This window comes from Pongo abelii, chromosome 4 (genome assembly GCF_028885655.2).
Source record: "Pongo abelii isolate AG06213 chromosome 4, NHGRI_mPonAbe1-v2.0_pri, whole genome shotgun sequence".
Taxonomy (NCBI): Eukaryota; Metazoa; Chordata; class Mammalia; order Primates; family Hominidae; genus Pongo; species Pongo abelii.
Window position 1 is genome coordinate 164817880 of NC_071989.2, and position 15902 is coordinate 164833781.

Sequence of the window (15902 nt, forward strand, 5' to 3'; positions counted from 1 at the left end):
TCTACCTCATAAATCTTTGCTTGACTCCAAGTCACAAAGATATTCTCCTATGTTTTCTGCTAGAAATATTGTATCTCTAGCTTTACATTTAGGGTAGCAGTCTATCTTGAATTAATTTTTGTAGTTTGGGCTTTTACAGCTTCAAATTCAATATATCAGCTTATAGGTTCATCAAAAGTTGGCTAGTTTCTTCTAGTCTAAACAAAGGCCGTCTTTCTCTGGTAGGCTTGTTTCTCTGCTTCTCTTACCTCCAATATTAGCACCTGGCTCCAATTATGAGAGCTGTGTCCTTGCTCACCTAGGAAATGCTTTGTTTCTCTGGAATTTGATTCTCTTAGACTTCTTTGGAGCCACAGTTCTTTAATACCTTTAAAGAAAGGTATGTATTAGTCTGTTGAAGACCATTTCTTACAGTTTGGGCAGGAGCACATTCTGTTCTTATTCCTCTATGTCCTAACCACAGGGAAACTTTCACTCCCCTGTTTTTTTTTTTTTTTTTTTTTTTTTTACATTTTTTTTTCTTTTATTATTATTATTATTATTATTATACTTTAGGTTTTATGGTACATGTGCACAATGTGCAGGTAAGTTACATATGTATACATGTGCCATGCTGGTGCGCTGCACCCACCAACTCGTCATCTAGCATTAGGTATATCTCCCAATGCTATCCCTCCCCCCTCCCCCCACCCCACAACAGTCCCCAGAGTGTGATGTTCCCCTTCCTGTGTCCATGTGTTCTCATTGTTCAATTCCCACCTATGAGTGAGAATATGCGGTGTTTGGTTTTTTGTTCTTGCGATAGTTTACTGAGAATGATGATTTCCAATTTCATCCATGTCCCTACAAAGGACGTGAACTCATCATTTTTTATGGCTGCATAGTATTCCATGGTGTATATGTGCCACATTTTCTTAATCCAGTCTATCATTGTTGGACATTTGGGTTGGTTCCAAGTCTTTGCTATTGTGAATAATGCCGCAATAAACATACGTGTGCATGTGTCTTTATAGCAGCATGATTTATAGTCCTTTGGGTATATACCCAGTAATGGGATGGCTGGGTCGAATGGAATTTCTAGTTCTAGATCCCTGAGGAATCGCCACACTGACTTCCACAAGGGTTGAACTAGTTTACAGTCCCACCAACAGTGTAAAAGTGTTCCTATTTCTCCACATCCTCTCCAGCACCTGTTGTTTCCACATATCTACAAGTATCTGATCTTTGACAAACCTGACAAAAACAAGAAATGGGGAAAGGATTCCCTATTTAATAAATGGTGCTGGGAAAACTGGCTAGCCATATGGAGAAAGCTGAAACTGGATCCCTTCCTTACACCTTATACAAAAATCAATTCAAGATGGATTAAAGACTTAAATGTTAGACCTAAAACCATAAAAACCCTAGAAGAAAACCTAGGCATTACCATTCAGGACATAGGCATGGGCAAGGACTTCATGTCTAAAACACCAAAAGCAATGGCAACAAAAGCCAAAATTGACAAATGGGATCTAATTAAACTCAAGAGCTTCTGCACAGCAAAAGAAACTACCATCAGAGTGAACAGGCAACCTACAAAATGGGAGAAAATTTTCGCAACCTACTCATCTGACAAAGGGCTAATATCCAGAATCTACAATGAACTCCAACAAATTTACAAGAAAAAAACAAACAACCCCATCAAAAAGTGGGCAAAGGACATGAACAGACACTTCTCAAAAGAAGACATTGATGCAGCCAAAAAACACATGAAAAAATGCTCACCATCACTGGCTATCAGAGAAATGCAAATCAAAACCACAATGAGATACCATCTCACACCAGTTAGAATGGCAATCACTCCCCTGTTTTAACATAAGAAATGACAATTGAACTTAGGAAGAAAACCGGTAGCATGGAAGAGAAAAACATAGTTGCTATGGTTCGAAGTATGATGCCTCCTCCAAAATTCATGTTGGAACTTAATTTGCAATGCAGCATTGTTAAAGGGTATGGCCTTTGGGAGGTGACTAGATCATGAGGTTTCATCCCTCAGGAATGAGATTGGCACCTTTATAAAAGGGCTTGAGGTTGAAGGAAGTGCTCTCTGTCATTCCACTCATCTGCCATGTGAGGACACAGCATTTCTGCCCTCAGGAGGATGCAGCTTTCCTCTTGGAAGCAGACAGGGCACCCCTCACCTGACAACAAACTTGCCAGTATCTTGATCCTGTACTTCTCAGTCTTCAGAACTGTCAGACATAAATTTCTGTTTATAAATTACCCAGTCTGTGCTGTTTTGTTGTAGCAGTACAAAATTACAAAATAGAAACCAGAACCAGAGCAGTGGGGTTGTTGCTATAACAAAGAGCTGAAAATGTGGAAGTGGATTTGGAAGTCAGTAATGGGTAGAGGCTGAAACAGTTATAAAGTTAATTCTGGGAAAAGCCTGTATTGCTGTGAACTGAGCATTAAGGGTGCTTCTGGTAGGGGCTCAGAAGAGGAGAGCTGTAGAGAAAGGCTGTCTTAAAGATGATCTAAGTAGTCATGAACAGAATGTTGGTAGAAATGTGGATGCTGAAAGACCAGTTTGATGAGGTCGTAGATGGTCATGAGGAATATCTTATTGGAAACAGAAGAAAAGGCCGTCCTTCTTACACAGTGGCAAAGAACTGGCTGACATGTTTCCATATCATATGGCTTTGTGGAAGGCAAAATTTAAGAGCTATGAACTAGGAAATTTAGTGGAGAATATCTCTAGGCAGAGTGTTTAGGGTGCTGCATGGCTTCTCTCAACTGCTTATATAGTAAAATATGAGAATAGAAAAAATGTGTTAAAGACAGAATTTATAATCAAATAGGAAGCAGAACATAAAAATGTGGAAAATTCTCAGCCTAGTAATATAAAGAATAAAAAAGCATGTTTAGGAGAGAAAACCAAGGGTGTGCCTGGCCAAGTGACCCTTTGATAAGAAGATTAGTATGGATAGAAGTTAGCCCCATGCTATTCATAAAAGAGAATCAAAGAATGACTTGGAAGGCATTTCACATATCTTTGAGGCTGCCACTTCCATCACAGGCCAAGAGTGCAAGGGCCCTGGGGCAGAACAGTTTTAAGGGAGGGGCCCAGGAGGCTGTGGAATCTTGAGGCTTGCTGCCCAGGGCTTCCTTAAGTCTCTGCTTCCTGAATTCCAGCACACTGCTACTTGACCACCCTAGTTGTGACTCCACTCCAGAAGGTATAAATCAAAAATCTTGGTGGTGTTCATGTGGTGCCAATTCTGCAGGCTTATGGAGTATATGTAAGTGAAGGCTTGGCTACCTCTACCTAAATTTCAAAGGATGCCTTGGAGAGTCTCAGGACCCAGGCAGAGAATTGTCACAGGGGCGGGAAGGCAAGAGGGTCCCTACTAGGACAGTGCCTAACAACCACGAGACTGGGTCACCACAGAGAGTCCCAGCTAGGAAAATGTCTAGTAAAGCCATGGGAGCAAGGTCACCCCAAGACCCCAGAACTATGGAGGCACCAAAGTGTGATTTCCCAGACTGGGAGAGCTCTGCAGCTCACATGCAACTGACCCCTGCATGTGAGAACTGATGTGTGGGCTGCTCACAGCAAAGCCGGGGCTCAGGGCCTTGAAGGCCCAACCCTTAACCTAGCGGAGGGCAGGACATAGGGTCAAAGAAGATTATCCTTAAGCCTCAAGATCTATTGTTTGTCTCATTGGGTAAAAAGACAAATCTGGTAGATCAATGCAGTGGTTTTTCCTCTTATTATAAAGACCCTCAGAGATACAAGATAAATGGGGGAGGGGTTGATTATCAAAGAAAGTTTAAAATATTATTTACACTGAAGGAAGAGAAGTGATTGAATTTACATATCCAGAGCAAAGTGAAGTAAATGGGAAGGAACCCACTTCTATATCCCTGTCGCATTGTCTTCAATTTTCAAAACTCTAAGAAAATAGGATCTTAAGACATTCTGTAACAGGGAGAGAAGAATACCTCATATGCAAGGAAATAATCTTCAAACTAGTATCAAACTTTTTATCAGCAATACTAGAGGCAGCAAGCAGGGGAGCAGTTTCCTTCATTTTCTGAGGAAAAAACAATTTTCAGCCTGATATGGTTTGGATCTCTGTCTCCATCCAAATGTCATGTGGAATTGTAATCCCCAGTGTTGGAGGTGGGGCCTGGTGGGAGATGATTGAATCATGGGAAAAGTTTCTCATGGTTTAGCAGCATCACCTTGGTATTGTTATGATGATAGTCAGTGAGCTCCCATGAGATCATATTGTTTAAAAGTGTGTAGCACCTCCCTGCCTTCCTCCTGCTCTGGTCATGTGAAATTCTGGCTCCCCTTTGCTTTCTGCCATACTTGGAAGTTTCCTGGGGCCTCCCCAGAAGCAGAAGCCACTATACTTCCTGTACAGCCTGCAGAACTGTGAGCCAGTTAAACCTCTTTTCTTTGTAAATTAACCAGTCTCAGGTATTTCTTTACAACAATGTGAGAACAGACTAATACAGAAAAATTGGTATCGAGAAGTGGGGCATTGCTATAAAAGCATCTGAAAATGTAGCAGCTTTGGAACTAGGTAATGGGCAGGAGTTGGAACAATTTGGAGGGCTCAGAAAAAGACAGGAAGATGAGGGAACATTTGGAACATCCTAGAGACTTATTAAGTTCTTGTGGCCAAAATGCTGATAGTGATATAGACAGTGAAGTCCAGGCTGAGGAGGTCTCAGATAGAAATGAGGAACTTTTGGAAACCGGAGAAAAGGTCACTTTTGCTGTGCATTAGTAAAGAGGTTGGCTGCATTGTGCCCTTGTCCTTGGGATCTGCGGAACTTTGAATTTGAGAGTGATGATTTAGGGTATCTGGTGGATGAAATTTCTAAGCAGCAAAACATTCAAGATTTGGCCTGGTTGCTTCTAACAGCCTATGTTCTTACGTATGAGCAAATAAATGACCTGAAACTGGAATTTAAATGTAAAAAGGGAAGCAAAGTATAAAAGTTTGGAAAATTTGCAGCCTGACCCTGTAGTAGAAAAGCAAAGTTAATTTTTAGGAGAATAATTCAAATAGGCTGCAGAAATTTACATAACTGAAAGGAAGGCAAATGCTGATAGCCAAGACAATGGGGAAATGGACTGGAAGGCATTTAAGAAACATTTGAAGAAACCCCTCCCATCACAGGCCCAGTGGCTTAGGAGGGAAGAATGGTTCCATGGGCCAGTTCCAAGGCCCCATTTCCCTGAGTGACCTCAGGACACTGCTTTTTGCCTCCCAGCTCCTCCTGAGAGGTGACAGTGTGCTGGCAGTCCTCACAGCCCTCGCTCGCTCTTGGCGCCTCCTCTGCCTGGGCTCCCACTTTGGTGGCACTTGAGGAGCCCTTCAGCCCACTGCTGCACTGTAGGAGCCCCTTTGTAGGCTGGCCAAGGCCGGAGCTGGCCCCCTCAACTTGCAGGGAGGTGTGGAGGGAGAGGCGTGAGCGGGAACTGGGGCTGCGCACGGCACTTGCGGGCCAGCTGGAGTTCCGGGTGGGCGTGGGCTTGGCGGGCCCACACTTGGAGCAGCCGGCCGGCTCTGCCGGCCCTGGGCAATGAGGGGCTTAGTACCCGGGCCAGCAGCTGCGGAGGGTGTACTAGGTCCCCCAGCAGTGCCAGCCCACCGGCACTGTGCTCGATTTCTTGCTGGGCCTTAGCTGCCTTCCTGTGGGGCAGGGCTCGGGACCTGCAGCCTGCCATGCCTGAGCCTCCCACCCCCTCGGTGGGCTTCTGTGCGGGCCGGGCCTCCTCGACAAGCGCCAGCCCCTGCTCCACGGTGCCCAGTCCCATCGACCACCCAAGGGCTGAGGAGTGCAGGCGCACAGCACGGGACTGGCAGGCAGCTCCACCTGCAGCCCCGGTGTGAGATCCACTGGGTGAAGCCAGCTCGGTTCCTGAGTCTGGTGGGGCCTTGGAGAACCTTTATGTCTAGCTCAGGGATTGTAAATACACCAATTGGCACTCTGTATCTAGCTCAAGGTTTGTAAACACACCAATCAGCACCCTGTGTCTAGCTCAGGGTTTGTGAATGCACCAATTGACACTCTGAATCTAGCTGCTCTGGTGGGGCCTTGGAGAACCTTTGTGTCCACACTCTGTATCTAACTAATTTGATGGGGATGTGGAGAACCTTTGTATCTAGCTCAGGGATTGTATACACACCAATCAGCGCCCTGTCAAAACAGACCACTCGGCTCTACCAATCAGCAGGACGTGGGTTGGGCCACATAAAAAAATAAAAGCAGGCTGCCCGAGCTAGCAGTGGCAACCCACTCGGGTCCCCTTCCACACTGTGGAAGCTTTGTTCTTTCGTTCTTTGCAATAAATCTCGCTACTGCTCACTCTTTGGGTCCACGCTGCTTTTATGAGCTGTAACACTCACTGCGAAGGTCTGCAGCTTCACTCCTGAAGCCATCGAGACCACGAGCCCACCAGGAGGAATGAACAACTCCAGACGCGCTGCCTTAAGAACTGTAACACTCACTGCGAAGGTCTGCAGCTTCACTCCTGAGCCAGTGAGACCACGAACCCACCGGAAGGAAGAAACTCCAAACACATCCGAACATCAGAAGGAACAACTCCAGACGCGCCACCTTAAGAGCTGTAATACTCACCGCGAGGGTCTGCGGCTTCATTCTTGAAGTCAGTGAGACCAAGAACCCACCAATTCCGGACACACTCCTACTCCAGCCTTGGCTTCAGCCAGGTACAGCTCAGGCCACTGCTTCAAAGGGTGCAAACTGTAAGCCTTGGTGGTTTCCACATGTTGTTAAGCCTGTGAGTGCACTGAATGCAAATATTAAGGCTTGGGAGCCTTTGCCAAGATTTCAGAGGATGTATGGAAAAGCCTGGATATCCAGGCAGAAACCTGCTGCAGGGATAGAGCCCTCACAGAGAACCTCTACTAGGACAGTGCAGAGGAGAAATGTGAGATTGGATCCCCCACAGAGAGTCCCCACTGGGGCACTGCCTAGTGGAGCTGTGAGAGGAGCACCACCACCCTCCAGCCCCCAGAATGGTTGATTCACCAGAAGCTTTCACCATGTTCCTGGAAAAGCCACAGGCACTCAATGCCAGTCCATGAGAGCAGCTGCAGGGGCTGATCCCTGCAAATCTACAGGGGCATGGCTGATCAAGGCTTTGGGAGCCCATCCCTTGGACCAGCATGCCCTGGATGTGGGACATGGAGTCACAGAAGATTATTTTGGAGCTTTAAGTTTTGATGCCTGCCCTGCTGGGTTTTGGACTTGCATGAGGCCTGTAGCCTCATTCTTTTGGCCAATTTCTTCCTTTTGGAATGGGAGTATTTACCCAATGCCTATACCCTCACTGTATCTTGGAAGTATCTAGTTTTTGATTTTACAGGCTCATAGGCAGAAGGGGCTAACTAGCCTTGTCTCAGATTAGACTTTTGACTTTAGAGTTAATGCTAGAATGAGTTAAGACTTTGGTGAACTGTTGGAAGGGCATGATTGTATTTTGATATGTCAGAATGATATAAGATTTTGGAGGGTCCAGGGACAGAATGATGTGGTTTGAATCTGTGTCCTCACCCAAATCTCACGTGGAATCGTAATCCCCAGTGTTGGAGGTGGGGCCTGATGGGAGGTGATTGAGTCATGGGGGTGGGTCCTTCATGAATGATTTAGCACCATCACCTTGGTACTGTTATTGTGATAGTGAGTGAGTTCTCATGAGATCTGGTTGTTTAAAAGTGTGTAGCACCTCCCTTCTTTTTCACTTCCTACTGCTCCAGCCATGTGAAGTTCTGGCTCCCCCTTCACCTTCTGTCATGATTGTAAGTTTGCTGAGGCCTCCCCAGAAGCTGAGCTGATGCTGCCATGCTTTCTGTACAGCCTACAGAACCATGAGCCAATTAAACCTCTTTTCTTTGTAAACTACCCAGTCTCAGATATTTCTTTATAGCAGTGTGAGAACAAACTAAGATAAAACCAAACTCAAAGTGAGGTCATAATAAGGGCATTTTAAAGCATCAAGATTTTTAGACCCCTCTATGTCCTTTTTGAATCTATTCTTTGAAATTAAGAATGAATTTTATGAAATAATTATTTTAATAAATTAAGAAACAGTGAGACTAATGAAAGCCTCCCAGAAAAGTTGAAGATAATTATTAGCAGTTCTAGTAAGTATTTGGTTAAAAGTATAGAGTCCAAAAACTTCAAGAAGGATACACTCAAGAAGAAAAATGAAGCACTTACTACCAATAAAGGATTTTTTCACATGAACAAATTGAAGTGAAAAAGCATGTGTGTGTTCTCTAAAGAGAATGAAAGACAATTGTAAACCACAGAATGAACAACACAAACTATATAAGGAAATAATGTTTCAAATACAAAGCATAAGAAAATAACAAAATGTGCCATAACTTTGAGCAACAGATATAGCTTTAAAAAAAGGGATTTGAGGCCAGGCGCGGTGGCTCATGCCTGTAATCCCAGCACTTTGGGAGGCCAAGGTGGGCGGATCATGAGGTCAGGAGATTGAGACCATCCTGGCTAACATGATGAAACCCCATCTCTACTAAAAATACAAAAAATTAGCTGGGTGTGGTGGTGGGCGCCTGTAGTCCCAGCTACTTGGGAGGCTGAGGCAGGAGAATGACGTGAACCTGGGAGGTGGAGCTTGCAGTGAGCTGAGATCGCGCCATTGCAATCCAGCCTGGGCAACAGAGCAAGACTCCATTTCAAAAAACAAACAAAAAAAGGATTTGACTTTTTTGGTTTAGAGGTTATGACATTGCATTCAAAGATAAATAAACATCATCTTAGCGTACTACCTGGTTCTCCAATGAATAATTTATATTGTCATAATAAACTGGTTTTCAACTTTAGAATTAACCTATAAAGAAAACTCACAGTCACATTAACCGCATGTTACAAAGCTTGACAATGGAAACAAAGGTACTTGATGGTAGATGGTGTCAAGGGAATAAGCGATGAAGGAAAGGTGGAGGTATGACTACTTTAACAAAATGAGAAGATTTTTCCTCTGAGGTTAATGAAACAAGACAAAGGTTTAGATACAGTACTTAAAATTACAACTCTAACTTTAGTTGTAATTTTACATATAATTGTAATCATAGAAGAACAAAGTTTGGAGGGGAAGTAGGTTTTGCAAATAAGCTAAATTCTTATACTTTACAGGGGGAGTGAATAGACAATATCCTAAAAAGGTAAATGATGAGAGTAATATAAGACTAAAAATAAGAGTTAGTGAGCTAACCACTAGAGAGTTAAAGTACAGAGCCAGCTAATTTAGTTAATTGCTTCTGGGAAGCCCAGGTAGGGAGGGTGGGGAAATGAACTGTTTTATTTTAACTTATTAGTTTATTATTTCCCCATTTATGTGTGTTATTTTGGGGAAAATGTTTAAAAGAAGGAATATATGACTTCTTGATAGACTCTTATTCATCCTTAAAGACTTACTTTGCCAAAGTATAATACTCAGAAAGTAAAAACATGAGTCTCATACAAATATATAATGAATGTATGGCAAAGGTTTTATTCAGCTCATTAATTAATGAAAATAATAGGAAGATGATAGAGCTGGGTCAAAGAATGTTTAAAGGAACAACGTAATGTCCACCGCAAAAGGCATTTTGAAATAAACTTTAATTAGAAACAACATGAGTTAGTCCTATAGGGTAATAGTACTATAACCTTGCATTTATCTTTTTAGTAAGATGTATAGGTCTTATGTTAACAAGTAAATTCTCTCATGAACTAGTAAATAGCAATATCAAACACTGAATTCTTGTGGAGTTAAGTAATCTTTGTGTGAGCTTGTTAAGCAATGTCCAAGCCTAACATGGAAAGGATACATTTTATTCTCTTGATTACCAGTTTTACATAACTGTCATATCTAAAAGAGTTCAAAGTCTTAGGAGGCTTTCCCGACTCTCTGACCATCTGGTTTTCCTTGGCTGTTTGCATTTCCATGTCATACATCTATTACAGCAATAACCACATTTTTAAATTTTTTTATTGTTTCTTGCTGCATCACTCCCCGACTAGAAAGCAAGATTTCTGTATGCAGGGCTTGTATGCAGTAAATTGTCAGGATGTTTGTTGAGTTAATTATTAAACTTTAAAATGTTATCAGCCATCTTTATAATGCAGAGACAAGAAATTAGAGATGAGAATGCTGGAGGAGAAAGATGAGTAAATAAATAGAAGAAAAAAACTTAAATCTCCTACAAAATCTAGTGATGTGGCAGTTTGCAAGTTGTCCAATAAATAACTGGGAGAAATTCTACTGCCTTTTAATGCAGTGACATTCAGATGTTAAAGGAAGTAAAACTCATATAGAAGGACTGCCAGGTTAAATGACTTATTGAAGCCTCCTCTCTTTCTTAGATCTTTGGTAAACTTTTCATCTTAATGCCAAATGTACTCCTGAATGAAATAAAAAGAAAGAAATTAAGGAGAAAGTGTCCTTCTGTTTATTTCATACCTGGGGCTAGAAAAGCTAAGAAATGGTGCCACTTGCACTTTGCTAAAGTCTATAATCATAAACCTTTGTTTTTCTGCTGCTAGAACTACCCCTCCTCCAGTAAGTGATGTGGTGAACCAAGAGATGTAGTGAAAAAAGAATGTGTGTCTTCCTTGAAGATGAGAAAAGAAAGACAAATGTGAACCACATAATGAACAACAAAAGCTCTATAAGGAAATCATGTTTCAAATAAAAAGTATAACAAAATATGCCATGATTTTGAGCAATAGATATATTACCCAAATATATCAGCAGACTATATGCAAACACAGCACCTGGAAACTGGGGTACCTTTGGGTTTGTCTTGTTTCAAAGAGTGCTTGGAGTGCCTGTCCAGCCTCATGAGTCTAAAAATTTCTCTCCAAGAGAAAAAGTTGAGTGGTCCTGGCAGCTGCTTGGCATCTATTTATTTTATCTGTCTTGCTAACATATGGAAGTCTTCCCCCAACCACCATTCCAATCAAAGATTTCTATTTGAAGCTGCTTAAAATTGACTCCTGTTGATGTAACTGATGTATGGTCTTTCTTTTTATTTTTTTTTTTAATTTTTGATTTTTGTGGGTATGTTCCTGAACAGAATGAGGTCCAGCTGGTTGTTCTCACCATCCAATAATGAGATACAGACAGACTGGGAAAGAAGGGAGTTTATTTCCGCAACTGGTTACAGGCAGAAGGCTGGAGTAACTCACCAGACCAACTCAAAATTACAAGGTGTTTTCTAGTACTTATATACATGTTAAGCTTCATGCCTATGTGCAGGAGTGCACCTATAAGCAGGAGTGTTTCATTCAATCTATATCTAATCTTTAGGGTCCAGGGTCTGGAAAGTTTTCTCTAGAGCCTTGGAAAGTTTCTTTATCTAAAGTGGGCCCTGGTACAAGCTATATGTGTAAGAGTGCTTTTATTGTTCCATCAGACTTTAGGGTCTAAGAAAGACTTTAGGGTCTAAGAAAGCCAAGGAGGGGGTCTGAATGGGTTTGTTTTCATATTCCAGCCCTTGTACTGAGGCACCAGTTTCTCCAGTTCTTTAATGTTTAACTTATACATTCATCAGAATTTTAATAGTTAGTGGAAACTGACTGTTCTGATTGCTAATGGGAACCTGGCTGTCACAGGTACATAATAGGTATATATATCTGTGGAGTACCTGAGATATCTTGGTACAGGCATGCAATGAGTAAAATCACATGATGTAAAATAGGGTACCTGTTCTCCCAAGCATTTATCCTTTTGTGTTACAAACAATCCAATTATACGCTTTGTTATTTTTAAATGTATAATTAAATTGTTACTGACTATAGTCACCCCGTTGTGCTATCAAATACTGGCTCTTATTCATTCTTTCTAACAATTTGATTAGTGGTTTTTCAATATTATACTCTGATAAGCAGACTGAATCACGTTTTGGATGTTATTCTTCAGATGCTTCTTTGCATCATCCCTAAACTAATGTTTTCAGCTTATCTCAGGATCCAGAGTCTGTGATCTCTTCCTTGTCTCTTGGTTCTCAGTAAAGGGCAGCCCTAGGGCTGGGCTGCTCACCTCTTCAGCCCTTGAAGAACAGACTCTTACACTTCCTTATCTTGAGATAGATCAGTTCTCAGCTGGAGGTCACTTACCATAGTTTCTATAAGGGCTAGCTAGTGAAGGGGCCAGGGGAGGTGGGGACTTTGAGAGCTGGTGGGGTGATGTGGGGAGGGTCATGGGGCATGCCCTGCCTGAAGGAGGCTGGCGTGGCCTCCTTGTGTATTTAAGTGAGCCTATGGTTTGCAAGGCTGTGAGATGCTGAAAGTGCAAATTTGTATATGGAATCATCTACTTCTTAAAATGGTCTGTGGGCTAACTGAAATGTACTGGCAGGTTTCATTCACATGGGGACCAGTTTACAACTGAAGACTTGGCCTTGAAAACCAGTGCCCCTTTAGCCTCCTAATTGGTCTCCCTGCAGCCATCCTTGTTCTCTCCTCTGTTCTCCACCCAGCAGCTAGAGTGGTCTTTTAAAAATGCAGGCCTAATGGCATCTCTTCTCTGTCTAAAAGCCAGAGGCTTTCTTATCCTTTAGGAAAGTCTTCAGGGCTCCCTGCACCCACCACCCCTGTCTCAGTTCTGTCTACTCTTTTTGCAACTCCTTTTGGCTCCTCTAAATCACCACACCAGCAACTAAAGCCTTTGCCGATGGTTACTAGTCCACCCACTTGGGATGCTTCTCAACCCTTCTACCCACATTATTTAGCAAAGTTGTAAACGCCTTTCAAGGCTCAGCTTATGTTTTAACAGACCTTCATTAACCCCCTACACTAGGCTGCTTCCATCCCCTTTGTATTTGGTTGATGTGCCCTAATTCTCCCATGTTGTACTGCCATCAAACCTTGAATTCCAATCATCTGCTTAACAATTGTCTTTCCTACTGGACTGTGATGTTCCTTAATGGTTGGAATGATGTTGGGTTTGTTTGATGGTGTAGCTTTTGTACCTGGTACAGTGTCATGCATGTAGTATAGAGCTTTGTAAATATGCATTGATTTGACATTGAATTAACACTTTCTGTGATAAGCATGGAATATTGGAAGGACACAGGATTTCATAAGGGGATAAGCTGTGGCTTCCCCGCAGTGATCTTTAGACTGTGTTTTCTCTAAGACTCTTCAAATCCATTCTTGTGAAAGAGGAGGCAGTTCCACACAGTGACTTGCTTTCTCTTATAATGAACTTGTTTTGCTTTCTGAAAGATAGCTTATTAATTGATCACTATTTTTCCTCAAAGCTGCTCAGTGGTCTTTATATTTATTCTGTGACATAAAAAAGAACTGGAAGGACTTTCAGAATGTCAAATACATAGTCATGTGGCCTGAAAGTTAAAAACTTCTGTACTTCAAGGGCTCTTAAGTTGACTGGAAGAGGAAAATATGACTTCAGTAGATAAACATAAAAAAGGTAAAAAATTAAAACATTTCATCACTCTGAATTTAGATTAAGAATAGAGAGGAGCTTATACCATTCAGTAACACAATAATATAAATCTAGATACATCAGGGGGAGCCAATGGAGATAGATGGTAAAAAGAAGTGGGGTCAGAGAGAGAAGCTGAGAAACAGACACAAGAAATTCCTGCTTTCTCCTCTTTCCTATCTCCATTCTTTACATGAAGACCTAGAAAGGAAGAGACAAACTTTCTTTGTATCTATGGCAGTCACCTCCAAGGATGTCACTACTAAAAGCAATAGTCAGGCCTTTCTTTCTGGATGTGTGGCACAACTGTGGATAGATATCATCTCTTAGTTCTTATTTCATAACCTGTGTAAAATGTAATGGAGCCCACCTCTGCCCAAAACAATTGCATGTTGTGTACATTGAGGTAATAGAGTCCTTATTTTCTTTAGAAATGTGTAGTGCTCTTATTTACTACAGTTTTATTCCTTATATTAAATTTACATTTAGAGTGCAGAATTTACAAACCTGATGAAAGTGTCTCCAAATGCCATAATGCATTGGCTCATTTCTATTAATTACTTCCTGGAAGAAAAATCATTCTTCTTAGAGTAAAAGGACATCAACTTCTCTGAGCACCACGATACTGCCTAGGTTCCCTTCCAGGATATTGACTCAGGAGACTTCATTGTGAAGAAATGTTTACTAACAAAATGGGAAGCCAATGTAGAATACACTCTAATTTTTGCAGGTAGGAGTTTCCAGTCTCTTTTTCAAGGATTTTTTTTAAGATACAGCTGGACCAAAGGTATGTCTACATGTTTACATCATTTCTTCTTTTTTTTGGTCTGGGAAGATTCCCCTTTCCATAGTCTCCAAGGAAGGCCCTCTAGTCTTTCCAGATTGGTTCTGTTTGGATTTTGTGATTCATAAACAGAAAGGAAGGGAAAAGAGAAGACAAGAGTGAGGATCATGAGCTAGAGCCAAAGATGTTTCTCTTGAATCCATTGGCCTGTATTTAGGTATTGATTTATAAATGGCAAGTACATGGGAGATATTTTTTTGAAAATGGTCTTAAAAAAAAAAAGAACTGAAGTTATTAGTTTACCCCTTTTATAATGTTGAATAATTGTGAGTTAAAAAAACAAAACAAAACAAATACAAACTTGAGTTCATTTAATATTACATTTGCTGGTTAACCTTTTTCTTTTATTAGACCTTCCTTGATTAGTTTCTTTGACTAAGACATTGACCTTACTAAAAACTCCTTTATGTGTCTTTATACTCCTGACTATTTTAAATGTTGTTTACTGAAGACATCGTGGGTCAGAGGGTGAATTAAAGAGGAGGTGAACTAAATGTGCATGATAGTCCCTTCACATAAGTCCTGATTGTATACACAAGTCATTTAAATCATGTATCTAGTACAGTAGCCACTGGCCATGTGTGGCAATTAAACTCTTGAAATGCATATACCAAGTCCAAATTGAGATGTGCTCTAAGTGTAAAATACACATAAGATTTTCAAGACAGTATAAAAAATATAGGATATCTCTATTCATTTTAACAACTTTATTGAGATATAAATCATATGTTGTATACTTCACCCATTTCTAATACATTTTCAGTGTTGACTACCTGTTGAAATGGTAGTATTTCTTATACATTGGGTTACAGTATATTGAAACTTCACCTTTTCTTTTTGCATTTTAATCTGACTACTAGAAAGTTTAAAAAACGTGGCTCACATTATATTTCCGTTGGATAGCACTGACTTAGATAATGGCTTGTGAATATATAACTTCTTGAAGAAAATGCAACCAAAGTATCCTTTGACCAATCAATCAATATGTATTTTTTTCAAAGTTAGGAATTCTATGAGTCTGCTTCTTTTCTTCTTCTAGTCACCAAAAAGGCATCAGGTGACATCTCTCTCCCTCTGGGTTAGTTAGAAAATGAGCTTGGTGAGTTTAGCTTAGCAAAAGTAGGGGAAGAAAAATAGCATAATCTCTATTTTTCAAAGACTTTAAATGATGTAAGCTCATGTCAACATGTATTTATGTCAGCTAATTTCTCTTAGGTGATCATAGCTAACTTGCTGTGTTGTCTTGTTCAAATGTTTCAAACTAGGTTCTGGTAGCACTCTTTGAATACACCTTTCTATTCTATGAATTGAATGTTCCAAACCTGTCACAGAGTCATAGATAAGTAACCTTGCAAAGGAACTTTCAAAATCAAGTGAGTAAAAAATGTTGCTTTTTTTTTTTTTCCTGGGAAAAACAGGACTTTGGTTCTCTTGATGGACTGTGTATGGAAATCCAGGCTGTGATGAGATTTTTAATGTGGGCCTTGGTTTTAAATAATGCTTTAAAAACTGCATTTGCATTTTCTTTTATTATCTCCATGAAGGAAAGTAATTAGAAATCGGATCTTC

The 15902-nt window shown here is 41.0% G+C and overlaps 1 protein-coding gene across 16 annotated transcripts in view; it reads left to right on the forward strand.

Annotated features, from left to right (window-relative positions):
- The window catches only part of SGCD (sarcoglycan delta), a 1054463-nt gene that overhangs the window by 415951 nt on the left and 622610 nt on the right, over nt 1–15902 (forward strand). The window lies entirely within an intron of this gene.